General features: G+C 54.0%; 1 protein-coding gene across 2 annotated transcripts in view; it reads left to right on the top strand.

Annotated features, from left to right (window-relative positions):
• Positions 1-8,942: 8,942 nt before the first annotated feature.
• Psd2 (pleckstrin and Sec7 domain containing 2) overlaps positions 8,943-18,028 on the top strand; it is a 48,794-nt gene continuing 39,708 nt past the window's right edge. Inside the window, exons 1-2 of one of the 2 annotated variants that reach the window (XM_055625706.1) lie at positions 8,943-9,153; positions 9,991-10,105. The gene's annotated coding sequence lies outside the window, so the exon portion shown is untranslated. The remainder of the gene's footprint in view (positions 9,154-9,990; positions 10,106-18,028) is intronic. The other variant, XM_055625705.1, reaches the window with a different exon arrangement.

The raw sequence follows: 18,028 nt of genomic DNA, 5'->3' as shown, positions 1-18,028 counted from the left end.
CTTGGCTGGCCTGGAACTCACTCTGTAGACCAGGCTGGCCTGGAACTCACAGAGATCCGCCTGCCTCTGCCTCCCCAGTGCTGGAACTAAAGGCGTGCGCCGCTACTGCCTGTCATCTTTATGTGTTTGTATATGTGTGTAACAATAACAAAGAAAAAAGCACCATGATTTCCAGAGGGAGGGTGTACTTGGGAGGAACCAAGGGAGAAGACGTGGTAGCTTTTGTCCCTCTTAGCTGGTCCCTGCTGTCATTCTGATTGACCTCCAGTCCCATTCTTAGCACAGCAACTAGAGGACTCCTTAAAACACAAGTGGAGGGACTGGAGAGATGACTCAGAGGTTATGAGCTCTGGCTACTCTTCCAGAGGTCCTGAGTTCAATTCCCAGCAACCACATGGTGGCTCACAGCCATCTATAATGAGATCTGGTGCCCTCTTCTGGTGTGCAAGTGTACATGCAGGCAGGATACTGTATACATAATAAATAAATCTTAAAAACCCCAAAACCTACAGGTGGAATTGAATCGGTTCTCTTCCCCAAATCTTTGCTAGTGCCTCATGTCACTAAATGCCAAAGGTCTCACATGGTCCGGAGGGCCCACTTCATTTGCCTCTGTTGCCCTGCCCCGCCTCTCAAACCCTTCATTGCTGGCCCATGAGCACCCCAGAACCTTGGCACTGGTTTTTCTTCCACCTTGGACATCTCCTGGGCCAGATGGCTGCACTACAAGTCCCTTCTTTCTCTTTCTTTTATTTTTGTATTAAGAGGCAGTTTCAAAGTATCCCAATAACATTCTACTTAAAGCGGTAACCCCCCTACTTAGCAACACCATGCAGCTAAGTGGCCTGCACAGAGCCCTGGTTCTTGCATGTTCTAGCTGGGTGCTGGCAGCTGAGCTGGAACTGGGAGTTTCCAGTCTAACCCCACTTCCCATGCCGCCTTGGGCAAAATGCATCTCAACCTGACTTGCCTTACTCTATAAGAAGGTCTCGTCCTTCAGTCTGGGAGGGTTCCTCTTCCGCCTGTGGCCTGCTTTGATGGCCTCAGAGCTCTGCAGGGCAAGGCTAGGGAACGTTTGTCTGCCTCCCTTGGGCTCTGGCGATGGAGCACCCACCATATACTAGCCCCTTCACTCCTAGACTTCAATATCTAGAGTCACCCAGCCCTTACCTTACAGGCCCTGCCCATTCCCCATCCTATTCTTTAGCCCTCTCCCTCTGTCCTGCCACCGACTCACACCCCAGGCCTCCTGACCTGCTTTCTGCCTCCCTGTTACCACTGTTGATAATATTATAAACACCCACAGCTGTCCATGGCTATTGCTTCTTTCCCCCAACTTCCTACTGGAAGAAGAGCAAGAAGTGATTTTGTAAAAAATTTATTTATATTTTTATAAATTACAGTTTATTCACTTTGTATCCCCGCTGTAGCCCACTCCGTGAATTTTTATTTTATTTTATTTTATTTTATTTTATTTTATTTTATTTTATTTTTTGAGAAAGGGTCTCACTTTATATGCTTGGCTGACATGGAACTCACTATGCAGACCAGGCTGGCCTGGAACTCACAGACACCTGCGTGTCGCTGCCTCTTGAGTGTCCATCATGGATTGGGAATGTGCATTAAAGACACCTGTCACCAAGGTTGGGCCTGCAGGGAGTCTTTCCTCCTCCTCCTCTTTTTTTTTTTTTTTCTTTTTCTTTTTTTGTTTTTTCCAGACAGGGTTTCTCTGCGTAGTCTTGGCTGTCCTGGATCTTCCTCTGTAGACAAGGACGACCTCAAACTCAGAGATCCACCTGCCTCTGCCTCCCCTAGTGCTGGGATTACAGATGATAGCCATTATGTTTTTTTTTTTTTTAATACTTATTTATTATGTATACAGTCAGAAGAGGGCACCAGACCTCATTATAGATGGTTATGAGCCACCATGTCGTTGCTGGGAATTGAACTCAGGACCTGTGGATGTACAGCCGGTGCTCTGAGCCATCACTCCAGCCCGGATCAATATATATTTATTAAACAGATGAGGAAATGGGGAATGTGGGATAATTTGGGGCTCTTCAGGATAAAAATGAGTTGAGCCCAGTGTGCAGTATGGCAGTTTGGTGGCCAGTTGAGTTGTATGCTAGACAGCAGTCACTTCTCCTCTCTTGGTAGCTCTGGGCATTTGTCCCCAGCTTTCCCTGGGGACATGGTCCCTCTCACCATCAGTACCTGTGAATGGCCTGGGAAAGCTCAGGTTCTTACTCCAAGTCAGCTCAGTCCTTAGCAGCTGGTTCAGCGCTGGGTTCAGCAATTGTCTCACCATGCCTGTGGCAATGAATTCTGACACGACTGCTCAGGAACCATGAGGTGTCTTTCTTCAGAGCTAGGCCGGTCAGCATTGCCTCAGCTCCCAGGACCCTGCTGGAGGAGCCTGTCTTGTAGGGAAGCCGTGAAGGAGTCCTGGGCTACATCTGGGGCCAGCCTGCAGCGTAAAGATTGGATATCTATAGAGGTTGAACCAGGCGAGAGGGGCTAGTACATGGTGGGTCATCAGGCCCCAAGGGAGGTGGACATGGATATAGACCTTTCCTCGCTGTGCCCTGGGGAGGTCTCAGGCCAGCTGAGTAGGCCTTGGGCACGGTGGGTGTCTCAAAACTATCAGAGCACAGGTAAGCCGAGCTGGGATGCATTCTGCCCACGCCGGGGCAGGAAGTGGGGTGAGACTGGGAGCTCCCCAACCCCAGCTCAGGGGCCAGGAAGAGAGGCCGGTGGGAGTCACTTAACCTGTCAGCAACACGGTTGAAGCGATGGCTCTGTAGCCTGGCATGTGTCATGCGATGGGCCCAACCCCCAGAACTCCCAAAAGAAGACAAAACGAAACAGAACTGTTAGCGAGCATCCGTGTCCTCAAAGGTTAAGCGGGGTGAAGAAGGTTTACCTCACCCAGAGAGAGCGGGTAGGTTGGCCTGACAGCAGCCGCGGTGGCACGTGCTTGCAGTCTCAGCGCTTAAGAGACTTCAACGACAGCATCGGGTAGTTAGATAGTTCGAGGCTAGCCTGGGCTATTATACGGAGGCAGGAGTCCCGTACCAGGGCAAAATAAAAGTTAGCGCTTGTTCTTTCATTTGGTCTCTGGGGTCGGGCTTCTGCCGGGTGGCGCAGTTGCAGTTTCTGCGTCTACCAGCAGGTGGCGGCCCAACCTCAAAAGAGCTCTTGATCAGCTCCTTTATCCCGGGCGCGGGGAGGGTTGGGCAGGACGGATCAGGAGGGCGACACTCCTACTTTCCTTGATGCCGCTGGACTTGGGGCGAAGCGCCTTCACGTCCCTCAGTTCTCTGGGGTCGTTGGCAGACGGAAGAAGCGGCCTCAGGCACTGTGAAATAGGAGTCTCCGTCTCTGTTCGTATTGTGAAAGGGCATGGTCTTGGGGACATCCTGGATGAAGTTGAGGAAATACTAAGGTTGGACTAGATAAAGAACTTAATGAAGGGCCGGGGATCGGGACCCCACGCAGGTGATAGACAGCTATGGCTGGAGGTCGGACGCGGCTGAGGCCGAGGGATGACTGTTATGACCCATATCTGCCTCCCTAGTGCGGGAATGCCGTGCTGCCTTCGGCGAGGACCCGTTGTACGCACCTGCCCATGACGTGATGCGCTGTAAGTCAAGGTGCTACCAGCAGAGGGCAGCAGGAAGCCATCCGTTCTTGGCCGGCTCGCTCCAGCGCCAGCCTGCTCTCCTGGGAACCTGCGGTCTGGACCCAGCCAGCCTGGGCAAGATCCGGCTTGTCAGGTGTCCCTTGGCTTTTGAGAAAGCTTGTCCTTCTCTCTTCTTCAGAGCGCTGGGGAAGAAGGGAGGTTCAGCCTCAAGCCGGAAGCTGCGTGGCTCAGCGGAGGCCTCTTTTCCTGAAGTCAGGAATGAATGGCACCTGCTGGTCACTTTAGTCCTAGCAGCTCTGGGACGGGGTAGGGCAGAGAGGGTGCTCCCTGAACTCCTTATTCAGGCCCCCAGGAAGCAGGGGGCTCCCACCCCATCCCAACATCGCCAGTTCCTGCATTCTCCTGGACAGGCTCCCAGAGGCCCACAAAGGCCCTCAGATGGAGTTCTGGGCCATGCACCGCTGTGCCCTGGGCCCACGGCCTGCTGGCTCTAGGCACCGCAAGTCCTTGGCCCTCTGCTGTGGGGCTTTGTCCGCTGTCCTGGCTCCGGGCTGGCAGCAGCCTCTTGCTAAGGGAGGGGCAACCTGGAGCCTCTGCAGCCTCCCTTCCCGGCTGCGCCATTTTGCCCCTCCCCACCCCCAGCCTCCCAGACAGAGGCTGTCCGGTGGGAAGGCTCTTTCCTCTTCCCCACACAGGTTTTAGGTAGTATTCCCATTTCCAGACGACACTGTGGGGTTCCAAGGACTCAGCCCAGCCTCTGTATCTCCCTGCCTAGGTCCCTGTCAGGAGGGCTCCCTCCTCTGGCCCTGTGGAGGTCCTGGCCCTGTATTTATTCTTTGGTTCAGCACTGTTTGGTTTCTATTGTATGCTTTCTTGGCTCACGGTGGATCTGGGGACTCAGAAAAGAGAGAAGGGGCCTAACCAAGGAGCAGCTGTCCAAACAATATGGAGGTACAGGCTGTGACTGGGAAGCCCCTGGAGCCTGGACGGGTGCCTCCCTCGGCTGGGGAAGTCTCCCAAGGGCCTTCCCTGCAGGTGCTGAAGGAGACCCACAGGTCAGGGCCCGTCACACACCTGTTTTGGTTTGTTTTGTTTTTTTGCGCTCCTGTTTTTGTTTCAAAGCCCCTTTTAGTATTTATAGGTTCATTCTTTATCCCCTTTATGGGTTCATCGTCTGAATGCCTTTGTCGCCAGGCACCAGTCCAGCTCCCAGGGATACGGGAGCAAGAGAACTCAGTTCAAACTCCCGTGGACCTGTACTCTACGAGGTGGCATGGGGAGAGACAGGCCAGAATGAGTAAGTGAACAGAATAGGTGTGCATGTGTTGTGGAAGGAAAGAGAGCAGGGGGGTGGATGGGAGTCGGTGGTGACAGAGGGAAAGAGGGGGCCGACGGGAGAGCTGAGGGGCTGGACCGTGCAGGAGCGTTTAGGAAGGGGGCACATCACAGACAAGGGCCCTGAGGTCAGATGTGTGTGGCATGAGAGAGCGTGCTGATGTGTCTGGAGAAGGAGAGCTGTCAGATGGGCTGGGAGAGAGACACTAGAGGACCCCGGAGGCCATGTGGAGATGGCGTGGTGGTGGGACCAAGCCACAGAGAGCCGCTGGATGGATTTGAACAAGAGACTGTGGGGTCTGTCCATTCCATAGCTCCCCTGCAGCTGCTGTGTGTGAATCCTGGGGGTGTGGGGAAGAACCAGGTATGAGGCCACAGTGAGAGGGAAGAGAAGATGCTGGGCTGGCCTGGTCCCAGGGGGACTGACCAGAAGTGGCCAGCTTGGGACATGGGTGGGCTATCTCAGACTTCATCTGGGGATTGGATGAAGTAGAAAGGAAGACAAATGATGGCTTCCAGGGTTTGACCTGGGTAGGTGGAAGAGCAGGAAGAGGGTTGAGGACTCCACTGGGCTGAGGTAAGGCAGGAATGCAGGTCTGAGCTGGAGGTCACGTTCTGCCACTCATTGCATTTAGCTTGGCTTTGAAGCTGTTCGTACCGCCAGGGAATAGAGAACGGGGGAAGGCCAAACATTGAGTCAGACAGAGATGAGGGACCAGCAAGCATGACTAAGGAAGTCCTGGAAGGAAAACATGGAGTCCACGGACCAAGGACTATGTCAAGCATACAGAGAACAAAGAAGTCTGCCTGTTGGATATGAGCTTGGCATTTCCACACTGCCCAAGCTACAGTCAGCCTCCAGCACCTTTGTATAATTTCTGGTGGGCCTGTCGAGGTAGCCATGCCTACTTCATCTACTTGGGGGTGCAAGAAATGTTGTCTTTCCCTGTGTCAGGGAAAATAGCGTGGTGGGAGGAGGGTGATCCAGCTCTTTGTGCACCACTCAGCCTGCATACCTGTACTAGGCTGTGCCGCTGATTCTGATGAACGGGGTCACGAATTGTGTGGGGGCAGAAGGGATGAGAGCTGGACTAGACTCTGCTAATATCGACGGCCATCTTGGACGGCCATCTTGACAGCCATCTTGACAGGATGTAGACTCACCTAGGAGACACATCTCTGGGCATGCCGGGAAGGGAATTTCTAGGCTGGGTTGACAGAGGTGGGAAGAGCCACCTTAAGTGTGAACAACACCATTTCATCGGCTGGGGCCCTGAACTGCAGGAGAGAAGAACGAAGGAGAGCCAAGTATCGGTATCCATCTTTCCGCTTCCTGGCCGTTGCAGTTTGACCAGCAGCTTCAAGCTCCTGCCAGCATGCCTTCCTCCCCGCCCCCCACGGCTGTGAGCCCAGATCACAACCTTCCCTTCAGTCCAGGCAAGAAGAAAGGAACTAGAGTTCTTTAAGAAAGAGGAATCCGAGACAGCTGCCAGGGACAGCTTTCAAGGAGCTCTCATCCTACAGAGAGGAATGAGGACACTGGATGGAGAGCTGGGACTGGGGTGGGGGTGGGGTGAAAGGAGGTGGGTGCGGAGCCCCCAAGGCAAGGTGAGCTCATTCTGGATGGCTGGGGAACATCCAGAGCGGAGGCTGGACAGGCGGACTAGAGTCTTTGTCTGTATGGGGCTGGAGAGGGATGAGCTGAGGCAGGGTGCATGGCGGGAGCACTGAAGGAGAACTCCGGGATTGCCTGGAGAATGCTCTCAGCACAGCCTCCCCTTATTTTTCTTGGTCATTGCAAAGCCTCACCTGACACCCGAGACCCCTCAGGTAAGGTGGGTAGAGAGGAAGAGGAAAAGGGACCCAAGCTGCTGGCTCTCTTTGTGCTGAAGGAGGGGGGAGCTTGGTGCATTGGGCTGTTGGACAGGGCACTGTCCTGTCTGTCACCTTTCAAAGGGCAGGAGTGGCAAGTTGAGGGTAGAAGCTAGCTATGCCCATATCAGGGGACCACGTGTGCCCCTGTCTCCATGCCATTCTTCCCTGCTCTGTGTATAGGTACTGGGATACTTGTGAACGAGGCAAACCTGATCTTACAGGCCTCAGTCCGCGGGAGACAAAAGTGAAGAGCCACTTCCATGAGGCTCCCATGCATGCTCAGATGCTAGACAAGCCCTCTAACCACTGAGCTACGTCTCCTGTCCCAGCAAGCCATCCTTACCGGTAGACTAGCCATAGCCCACTGAATGCACACGGTTCTTCAGCATCTTTTGTCCCCTCATCCAGCCCCACGAGTCAAGGTCTGCTACCATCTGCACGGGGCAGATGAAGTGAGAGCCTACAATGGTGGTCCAGCCTTGACCCGGGAGGGTGAGCAGTAAGGAATGGCTGGTGCTTCCCTCTACCTCCTCCTGAGCCCCAGCCACGAACACCCTCCTCATCTACAGGACAGTAGTGGGCTCAGGTCCTCTCAGCTCGCTCGGGAAGAAGGTCTGAGGTTCCTGCAGGCAGAGGGGAGTGACTGAAGTGGGTGGTGAAAGTCTCAACTGCTCATCTGGCTCCTGAAACCCGGGGTAAGCCAAGTCTGTGCGTGGAGCATCATCAGTGGGTTTTATCTCTAAAATGGGTCGTAGGACCGTTTGAGTCAGACAGGACTCGGGGAAAGCATTCGAGGAGACTGTGGCAGACGCGCAGGTGGTAGTAGAAGGGTCATCGTGGTTGATGAAACCCCAACTCCAGCTTGATGAGGGGGGATGACACTTGGGTAGGTGTCTCTCATAGGCTAGTAAGTCCTTTCTCTCTGTCCCGGGAAGAATCCAAGTGTGTGTGTGTGTGAGAGAGAGAGAGAGAGACAGACAGACAGACAGACAGACAGACAGACACAGACAGACATAGACACAGAGATCAGGGGTGGCTTCCTGGTAGAAGTGGATTTCAAAGCATGGATGTGAGGGTTGACTGAACCTCATGGACCACTGCAGGCATAGGGTAGAACCCTTGCAAAGATGGGAACATACTGGGTTTGGTGAACAGAACCTGGGGCCTGAAGCAGAGGGAAGGAGGTTCAGAGTGGCCTCCTGTGGTAGCTTCTGGTCTTCCACTTTTCCCAGGACTGGGCCATCTCACCCTTTCCTCGTCCTCCCACCCATGGTCTCCTCACACCCCCCCCCAGGGTCTGGAGCCCTGTGGTGTCTCTCTGAGGGAGGATCTTGCTCTGTAGATTTACAGCCAAAAGTCCTTAGCGTGTAGTCCAGGTACAGCTGGTCAAGCTTCCTCCGGGAAGTTGCAGTCCCGGGGCAAGGGTGGGGGCCTTTGAGGTCACAACTAGCCGGAGGAGAGGCAAGGCCAGGTGCTTTGCTTGGAGAGATGGTTTCTGAGAGAGTGCTGTCCTCCTCACCTTTACAAGCCTAGGATGGCCGGATCTCCGCTCCCATCTGAGGCAGGGCCTCTCTTTTGTCTCTTCCCTTCCACCCCTTCCAGCTCCGTCCTCAACTCCCCCTCCCCGAGTCTGCCTGCCTCCCTCTGTGACCCTCTTTTCCTTGCTCTCTAAACTCCAGGGTGAGATCTCCCAGGAGGAGAATGGGGATTCTGGGGTGGGGGCAAGGGCCGTCCCTCCTTCACCTGGAGAATGGTCTGGCTCATCAGGGATTGGGGTAGTTGGGACAGTGGGCTCTTCTGAGGGACAGTGGTTGGGTCAGCCAGGGGTTCGAGGACAGAGGCTGGGCTGGGCTAGGAGGGGGGCGGAACCTTGCCGAACTCCCCTCCCCCACTTTCTTAAAGGGTCCACCTCAGGCCGGAGCGGATGGGTGTCGGTGGTGGGTGGGCGTCCAGCACAAGGTCGGGCGCTTGTGGCCAGGCGCGGCGGGTGGGCCCTCCTGGTGGCCACCGTCCCCTCCGGGCTGCGCGCGCGCCGGCAGCCTCCCCTCACCCCCGACTCCCCTCCCGCCCTTCTCGTCCTTCCCGCTCCTCCCTCCCTCTTTCGCGGCTCTGTTCCCTCCCTCCTGCAGTCCGTCCCCTCCTTCTCTGCTCAGCCTCTCCACGGCCGAGGCTCCAACACCTGAGGGGACAGAAAGCGGACGCGGGGAGCTCCAACAGGCGGCGGCACGGGGCCGCGGGTCCAGGGGTGGCCTCCGCATGGCCCCACCGTGAGAGCGGACCCAGCGCCTGGGACCGGGGCGGTGAGTAGGGCCGCGGGCCAACTGTGTCCCCAAGGCCTGCGTGCTCCCGGACCCCGCCCCTCTCCTCAGGAGGCCAGATAGACCCTGGGAGGGGGCTCAGGGTGGGAGAGGAGCACAGGCTGGGTGGCGGGAGCCGCCCTCCGCCCTTTTTTGCCCGCTAGGGTCTGCTAACAAAGCTACATTTCGAGATCAATTCCATGGTGGCTGGAGCATCCAAAGGATGCGGTTGTCATGGAGATGGGGCAGAGAGAGGAAGCCCAAGATGGTCAGGACTGGGCCAGGGAGTGGGGACACCGCCAAGAGCCCCAGTCCCCCCTGCAGGGAGGACGGGGCCGCGGGCCCAATTGTCTCCTGGGCTCTGCCTCCCGGTCCCTCCCCCTTTTGTATAATCAGGGTCTGTGTGCGTTGGTGGGGTGCCAGTGTCAGTTTGGTCCGTGGTTGGGGTGTTGTGTGCCGAGGGCCTGCCACAGCTGCCTCCACAACGGAGCATCTCTGAGGATTTATTTCTCTTTGCAGTTTCCCAACTTTGACAAGGAGGCCTGGAGCTCAGGCCTCTCTGTCTCTGCAAGAGCAGGGCTTCGCATGGGGGCGTGGCAGGCAGTAGGCAAGGCCAGGCTTCACAGAATGGCTGTGGCAGTGTTGAGGGGAGGGGTCTTTGGAACTAGGTGCTGGGGCTGGGTGGGGCAGGGAAGCCAGATGTGGGGACCACCCTCTCCAGCTGTCCCTCTCCTAGACTCATGTCCCTAGAGGATCTGGGACTCTCTGAAATAAGAACTGGGGCATTGTTTCTACACAAGACCTTGGGCCCACTGCCCAATGCCCACCCCTTTGTCTTAGGTCCATCTTGCCCGGGACAGGAAGAGATCTGGAGGCAGATGCAACAGTTATGATGCAAGAGGGCACAGGACTCTTGGCAGCTCAGGACAAGCCTGGCTAAGGTGACAGAGACCAGGTAGCCTGCGCTGGGTTGGGCTGGTGCAGGAGAGTAGGCCTGGGGCTAACATTGGGGTTTTCCTAGGTCCTCTCCAGAGCCTGGAGACAAGAGCTGCTTTATGAATAACGCTCAGTTAGTTTGAGGGATAGTGGGCAAGGTGCATGGGGGTCCCTTCCAAGCCCACCCCACCCCCAAGACAGATAACCTTCCTCCCCAGGAAGCCAGAAGTTCTGTGGCCTGAGATCTACAAATCAAGACAATGGGTCAGCCACTCTTCTTGTCCACTCAGGGGTCTAGAGGAGAGGTTGTTGCCCCAAAGCCTCTTCTCCGGCTGCATGGTGCCAGGCAGTGGGTTTTGAGTGGGGCTACAACAGTGTTTGGTCCTGGTAGGAACAACAGGCCTATCAGGCATGGCCAGAGCCTAACACATTGGTGTGCGAAGGTGGGTGCACCCCGCCTAGAGGTTGAGCTAGTTCAGGTCTTCCTGGAAGGCTTCTGGTACTTCCACCCCACTGGTACTTCCTGTGGGATGGAGATCTCAGTGCCCAGGTGATTGCTCCCTAGAGCCCCGCAGTGCTCTGGGCCAGACTAGGAGGTCTCCTTCCTGCTGGCTTGCCCTGTCTGCTCATTACTGGGGAAGGGACATGTATCTTAAGCAGATCTAGGGCCATTTCTCAAGGGAGAGAGAGAATTTTCTACTTCCCACAAAACTGAAAGACAGGGCCTGGAGATGTCACCACGCCTTGCTTCCATTGGTGGAGCACAGCTGCTGTGTGTGGGTAGCCATGAGCTTTGGGAGGGAGATACCAGTATTGCCCCTCTTCTGATGGAGAGGCCTCTGGGCCCTGGGAGCAGTTGTGGAGGGAGGTAGGATGTTCTCCTGGGCAGAACTTCCTGAGGCTCAGACCTGTGTCTCCTGCCCCCTCCTCTTCTGTCCTGGAACAACAGCCTAGGACAGAGGTGGACCTGAGCCCATCTGCACAGGAGTGACCTTGGGGGATACTGAAGCAGGATACTGGGGTCTCCTGGGGAGCTGAAGTGAAGGCATTTTCCTTCTGGACAGCCTGCAGAGACCGAAGCTGCCTCTCTTCGCAGACGAGGCTCTAGACCTCCTCTGCCAGATGGTCTTTTCCAGGAAAATCTGTTTTGAGAAGCATCTTGTGTCTGGGGTTCCATATTTAGCCTGGCTCCTTATACCGGAGGATATACTCAGACTGTCACCCTTCAAGGGATGTTTGGGGGTGGGGTGCATCTAGGGCTGCACCCGGCTCCTTGCCAAGAGGGAAGGTCCTGCCCTGGCTGTGATAGGCCCTGCTGGTCTCTTTGGGGTCTGGCCATGTCCTGAGAGCCCTGTGCCTCACTGAGCTCGGCTCACAGTGGTGAGTCCTGAGCTGTGCCCGCATGTTCGGGCGGCTGGTATCTGGGCCAAGGCAAGTCCGTGGTCCAGTTTGCTTCGAGACTGCATCCTTTTCTTCGCCTCCTGCTCAGAATCCCGGACTGCAGCAACGCTCTTTGGGGCCTTTTTCAGCACCGCTTCCACTATCCCGCCTCACTCTATTTTGACACACTCCGCACACACCCACACCCCCTTCACCCAGAGACCCAGATTTGCCACGGCCAACATCTGGCCTTGCTTGCTCCTCCCCTTCTCTCCTTCTTTTGTAAGTTGCAGGTTTTATAACATATCACCTCAAACTATTTCAGCATGAATTCCCCCGGTCAAGGATATTTTCCCCCTGCAACTATTACCATACCTAAGGAATTCAAGTTTCTCTGTGGCTCTGGTAACAACTTTTGTAAGGGTCTGTTATGGATCTTTTTTTGTTTTGGTTTGTTTTTTGAGATGGGTCTCTATGTAGTTCTGTTTTTCCTGGATCTTGCTATGTAGACCAGGCTGGCTTTGAACTCATGGAGATCTGCCTGCCTTGGCCTCCTGAGTATGGTGATATGTACCACCACACCTGGCTACAAATCTTTTGTTTGATCAAGGAACACACACTATATTTAGTTATTATACACTATGTTTAGTTATATTTTAGTTCTGGATTAATCTCATTTCCCCTCCTCTATTTTGAGACAGGGTTCTTATGCAGCCCAGCCTGGCCTCATTGTGCAGCAATAAAGATGAACTTGAGCTTTGATTACCCATCTCTCTCTCTTTCCTCTCCTTTCTTTTCCTTCCTTCCTTCTTTTCTTCCTTCCTTTTTTTTCTTTCTTTCTTTTCAAGACAAGGTTTCTCTGTGTAGCTTTGGCTGTCCTGGTCTTGCTTTGTAGACCAGGCTGGCCTTGAATTTACAGAGATCCACCTGGCTCTGCCTCCCGAGTGCTGGGATTAAAGGCGAGCACCACCACGCCTGGCCTTTGATTCCACATTCTAAGTGTTGGGATTACAGGCATGCTCCACCATGCTCAGTTAATCATCTGAATTTTTTTTTTTTGTGTGTGTGTGTTCCTAAATTTTATTTATGAATTAATATAAAACCTTCCAGACCAATGTGTCTTAATCCTCATCACCCTCCTCCTCTTTATCCTGGTTAATCTGGAAGTAATGTAACTCGTAACTGTCCTTCATGTTGGTGACAATACACAACTAGTGTCTGAGATTGTTGTTCTTCAAATGTTTTTTTGGTGAGATATTTCAAATACCCTTTGAAGATCACTGTCACCTCAGAAGAGACAGTGAATTTGCTCTTGCTCCATCTGATGATCACAGCCCCTCTGTCAGGATTCCCAGCTTTCCTGTTCACATTGAGCCTACTCCTGGAGGCACTGCTCAAAATTGGCAGCATCTGTGATTCCATCTTCTTTAGGATGGGTGCTTTGGCGGCAGAGGAGGCAGGAAGGGCTACCACCTGACTTTTTACAAGTTTTTTTTTTTTCTTATGCTGTTTTATGTCTTTGTCAGTTTTGGAGTTGTGTAGAAACTCTCATGTTCTGGATTTGTCTTCTCTCTTGCTCCTGATCAGACTCACATTAAACATTTTTGGACAGATCCCTTGTCTTCAGTGTCACATAAGAGGGTACACTCTAAATGGATAGTGTTATATGAGGTCGCTTGGCTGAGGGTCCTTTTGCTTTAATTCTTTACTTGCTCTTGCCTACATCTAGAACTTCATCCACTTGATCATCCCTGAAGCATCAAGTACCATCAAAACAGATCGAACTTGTATCAGACTAGAGGCTGGAGAGAGGACAGTCTCTCAGAATGTATCATCTCTAGGTGGAGAAGGGTATTGCTGATGTGGGGAGAAGAGAGGCCTGAGAGAGGAGTGTGAGGTGTGGGGGCAGGGCAAGGGGGAAAGAGAAAATGCAGCCCACAGAGAATGAGGGCTGAAGTTGACTCTTCCCCAAGGGCACTGGGGACCCCTGAGAGATTTTTAAGAGGTGAGTGATAGGGTCATCTTATGCACTGGAATGTTCTCTGAGGAGGAACAGGATTGGTTGGGTAGTATGTTGGATGGATACTCGTTTAGGAGGCCATGATGTGGTCCGACCCAAGGCACCTGGAAACTGTGTAGTGCTTCTTATGGGTTGTGTGGCTGGTTGGCCCACTGGGACAGGGGTCTGGAGAAAACCCAGAGGCCAGTGGACAGCCACCTCAGTGTCAGGCTAGAAGCAGAGGATGAACAGGGTGCTGTTGCCTATGGCGTTGGAAGGATGATGGTGGAGAGACGACATCCTTCAAAGACTGAGAACTGGACTGGGGTCTGTGGACAGGAGGACACCACTTCTCATGTTTCTGACCCTTTCTGAAACCTCTTTTGTGGTGAGGGCAGCCTGCGGAAGGAGTGTGTTGAGTTTCCAGGCACTGGGATACTTGGACAGGTGAGGGACCAGCTTGTAGACAGCTGTCCCTGCAGGAGTTAGGAAACCCCTCTCACTCCCAAGAACCAATTCCTCACCTCAATCACTTATCAGACTCCATTAAAGCGCTCTCTAGTGAAACCCAGTGCTTGGTTTCCTCCACTCTGAGGAAAACCACAACCTGACCCCACAGCTCTCATGTAAGTCCAACCCAGGGATTCAGATGGGCCTGCAACTGTCCTGCACTCACATTATGGTCCAGAAGCCACCACCTCCTCTTGTGCTTGAGAATCCTTTGGCACTTCGCCCAGTGTCTTAGTTTGGGTTTTTGTTGATGTGATGGAACACCATAACCAAAAAGCAAGTTGGGGAGGAAAGGGTTTGTTTGGTTTGTTTACACTTCCATAAGTGCTGTTCATCATTGAAGGAAGTCAGGACAGGAACTCAAATAGGACAGGAACGTTGAGGCAGGATGCAGAGGCAGTGGAGGGGTGCTGCTTACTGGCTTGCTCCTCGAGGCTTGCTTAGCTTGCTTTCTTATAGAACCCAGGACCACCACCCCAGAGGTGGCCCAACAATGGGCACAAGCATCTGGAAAGGGCAGAGGGGAACCTTTCCTGGTTCACCTTCTTGGCTGTTGAAGGGGACTGAGGGAGATGCTCAGACACTGGGCTCCCCAAATGGGCAGGCTTCTTCTATGTGCTCTGCTGGCACAGAGTCGCTTGGCAGGATCTGCACCCAGTCAGTCCCTGTAGCTCCCAGGGGAACTGACACAGCACACAGGCCAGGGGACAGATGTGGGATCTAGAAGCAGGGTGAGTCCCAGGTACCTTCTGAAGTTGGAGGGAGGCAGAGCAGTGGTCAGGTGCTTGTGGACTGCCAGAACCCGGACAGCCTGGTTCTTCATGATTCTAGAGAGTGAATGTCAGGTGAGGTCAGGCATGTGTGTTGGGTGTGTGTGTGTGTGTGTGGGGGAGTTCCCTGCTTTACATGATTTGGGATTTGAAGACTGACACTGTGGATTTCGTTAGCATTAACGTTTCTCCAGAGAAGCTTGTTGATGTATGCAAATGTTAAGCAAATGAGGGTGCCAGTTGTCTGGGGGCAGGGGGAGAGAAGAAAGCTGGGAGGTGTCAAGGAATGACCTCTGAGGAGTGACCCTGAAAGTCCCAGTGGGCATATGCAGATGGAAACAAATGTGCACTCATCCCTGGGGTTAGGAAGAGTCCTCCTGGACCACCACAGCCCATGAGAGGCTGGCCTCCCACGGCTTGTTAACAGCTTCAGGCCACCACTTCCTGAAGGGGACAGGTACTCAGAAACCATATTTTTGGCTCTTACTTAACACCTGTGTGCCTCATGTGCTTTGAGATGGAGGTAGTTATGAGCCTGGCCTTGGGTGGGAGTGTTGGTGTGGCTAAGACTTAAATGTTTGCCTAAGGCTAGGGGGTTCCTTCCCTGTTCACCCCGTTGGTCCCACAGGAGCCATTCCCTTCCACTGGGCCTCTGAAGCCCCTGCCTTGGAACCTGCTCTGATGGTTGCCTAGGACAACCGTCTCCAAGGCTAATGGCCTGTGCTGTGTGCTCCTCCTCTGAGTACCCTCCTAGGGCATGGGCAGCCAGTTGGTTCCTCTGCAGACCTGGGAGGCTTCTGGAAGCAGGAGAGGCGCCTTCCTGGATGCAGCTCACAGCGCGTTTCCTTGAGTAGCCCTGGGAAATAGGTGCTCCCAGTTTGTCTCATCTTGTCCTGAGGCTTAGGAAAGTGAGTGACCTTCCTGAGGTCACGTGGCTGGTGGGGAGCAGAAATGTTCCCGGGGCTCCTGGATCGACAATAGGTTCCCCATATTGTGCTGGGTTCCTCCTGCCCTGGGGGAGTGGGATATTGACATATTTGACTGCCCTGGCTTGGGAAGGCTCCTGGACCTCTTGGGTGACAGGAAGAGCCTGGCCTTCGGGCTCTGTGGTTGGCAGAGTCAGGGGCAAGGAGAACGAGATGTGTGGTCTAGGGATGCCAGCCACATGTCCCCCTCACGGCTGCCTACCACCCACCTGTGCATGGTAGACTCCTGCCTGTGGAGCCCTGGAAGAGCTCGGATCTGGGCCAGTGAAAGGGGTGGGGCATAGCTGGCCAGGGTCTGTTCCCAGCATTCGCTGTATGCCAGCCAGCCTGATTGTCATGTTTGGGGTGTGTGTGTGTGTAAGAGCCCAGCTATGTGCTAACAATATGAGCTAGAGATCTCACTAGTGCAAAAAATTTGTGGGGAGAAGGGCATTGAGGCCAATGGGAGGGTTCGGGGTGGGTTCCAGGGGCAGATAATGGGTTTACATATGAGAGCATTCCCTCCTTCTTTGCTAGTGAACCCTGGTGGAGGTTTATGGGTAGGTATCTTGGGGACAGGATGGGTTGGGACTCTAGCTGGGCCAGACCCAGCATTTCTAGGGCTCCACAGGAATCGACCATGCCCCTGACTGCGTGGGCTGTAGGCCACTTTGAGGGGGATCTCTGAGTGGTCTGTGTGTGAGTTTTAGGAGGCCAGTGATCCTTCCCAAACAGACTGAGTTTTTTGCACATGTGAGAGTCCATCTGCGGTGGGCTTCCAACCTCCATCAGGTGCTGAGCAGGATCCTTGGGTGGGGAATGTTCTGAATCTGATGTGTGTAGGGAGGTGAGGCCACAGGCTTATCTGCCTGAGCTCCCCAGAAACACTGGTGGTGAATACAGGGTGCCTTGGCTCCCAGCTCTGATCCCTGGGATGGCTAGGGTCTCCACACCTCTACATCAATATCCTCAGACCTTTCTGCATTCCTGGCCTGCGTTCAATACTCCAGAGACTTAGATTCTGCCTGTCCTGGCTAGTTCTTAGCATCTTGGCACCCACCACGGCTCTGCCTTATGCATTGTTTCCATCAAGTGGCCTAGCCAGCCTCCACCAAGCTCTTTGCTGCCACTGTGTGTAGCTATGGTTGGGGAAGGTGCCTGCCTTCCCCATTTTCAGCCCAGCCTGAAGTTCTGGGTTGTCCCTTTCCCTGTCCTCAGATTCTCCACAAATGGAAGGATTTGTACTAGGTGTCCAGCAATGTGGGTCTGGCTGCCCTTAACTTTGCCCTAAGGTTTGAAGGCTTCTCACTCTCTCCTGACATCCAGAGGCACTGTCTCACTCCCTCTATGTGGGGTGTGGGCCTGGGTATGTACGCACACAAATGCCTGCTGTGCACAGCTAAGCACACAGGTGTCTAGCAGAGCAAGCCAGCCCAGAGCCTGCCTGCTGGAAGTGCCTCTGGCCCTGACTCTGGTGCTTCCCACAGCCCCTGGCTTCTACCCCAGCATGGAAGGAACCATAGACTTGTCCATCCCCGCAGTAGCCTTGCTCTGAGCATGTTCATCAATGTTGCCCAGCCTCTGCCAAAAACGGAGATGGTGATAATCCAAATTACTCAGCCAACAAATATTTATGAAGCATCTCCATGGGCTGGAGATACCACAGGCTCTGGACAGCTGTGGCCACGACAGCTCCCTGCCCTCGCTGGACTCACATTTCTAATGTCAGGGAGATGTGTAGGGAGTTGGGACGTCACAGAGATGGCTGTCAGTGAAGTGCTTGATGAGCAAGGCTGGGGACCTCACTTGGAGTCCCGGCATTGATATGAAAGCTGGGTGCAGGGGTATGTCCCTTCAGCTCCAGCACCTGGTGGCGGTGGGGCAGTCAGAGACAGGAAGTCCCTGGGGCTCACTGGCCAGCTGGTGTAGGCAAACCGGTGAGATACTGGTTCAGTGAGAGACCCTGTCTCGAAGAATAAGATGGAGAATAATTGAGGCAGGTACACCATGTTGAGCTCTGACGTCCACACACACCTGCAGGCACACACACGTGAACCGCACAAACATGTGCACACACAAACATGTGTACACACATACATGTGTACTCTCACACAGGCCAAAAAATTAACTAATTAGAAAAGGAGAGTTTCAGCTGGGCGAGGTGGCGCACGCCTGTAATCGAAGCACTCAGGGAGGTGGAGGCAGGGGGATCTCTGTGAGGTGGTGGACAGCCTGGTCTACAAAACGAATCCAGGATAGCCAAGGCTACACAGAGAAATCTTGTCTCAAAAAAACCAAACCAAACCAAACCAAACCAA

Source organism: Psammomys obesus, unplaced genomic scaffold, assembly GCF_907164565.1.
Source record: "Psammomys obesus unplaced genomic scaffold, mPsaObe1.curated_primary_1811, whole genome shotgun sequence".
NCBI lineage: Eukaryota > Metazoa > Chordata > Mammalia > Rodentia > Muridae > Psammomys > Psammomys obesus.
This window is presented reverse-complemented; position numbering and strand designations above follow the sequence as displayed.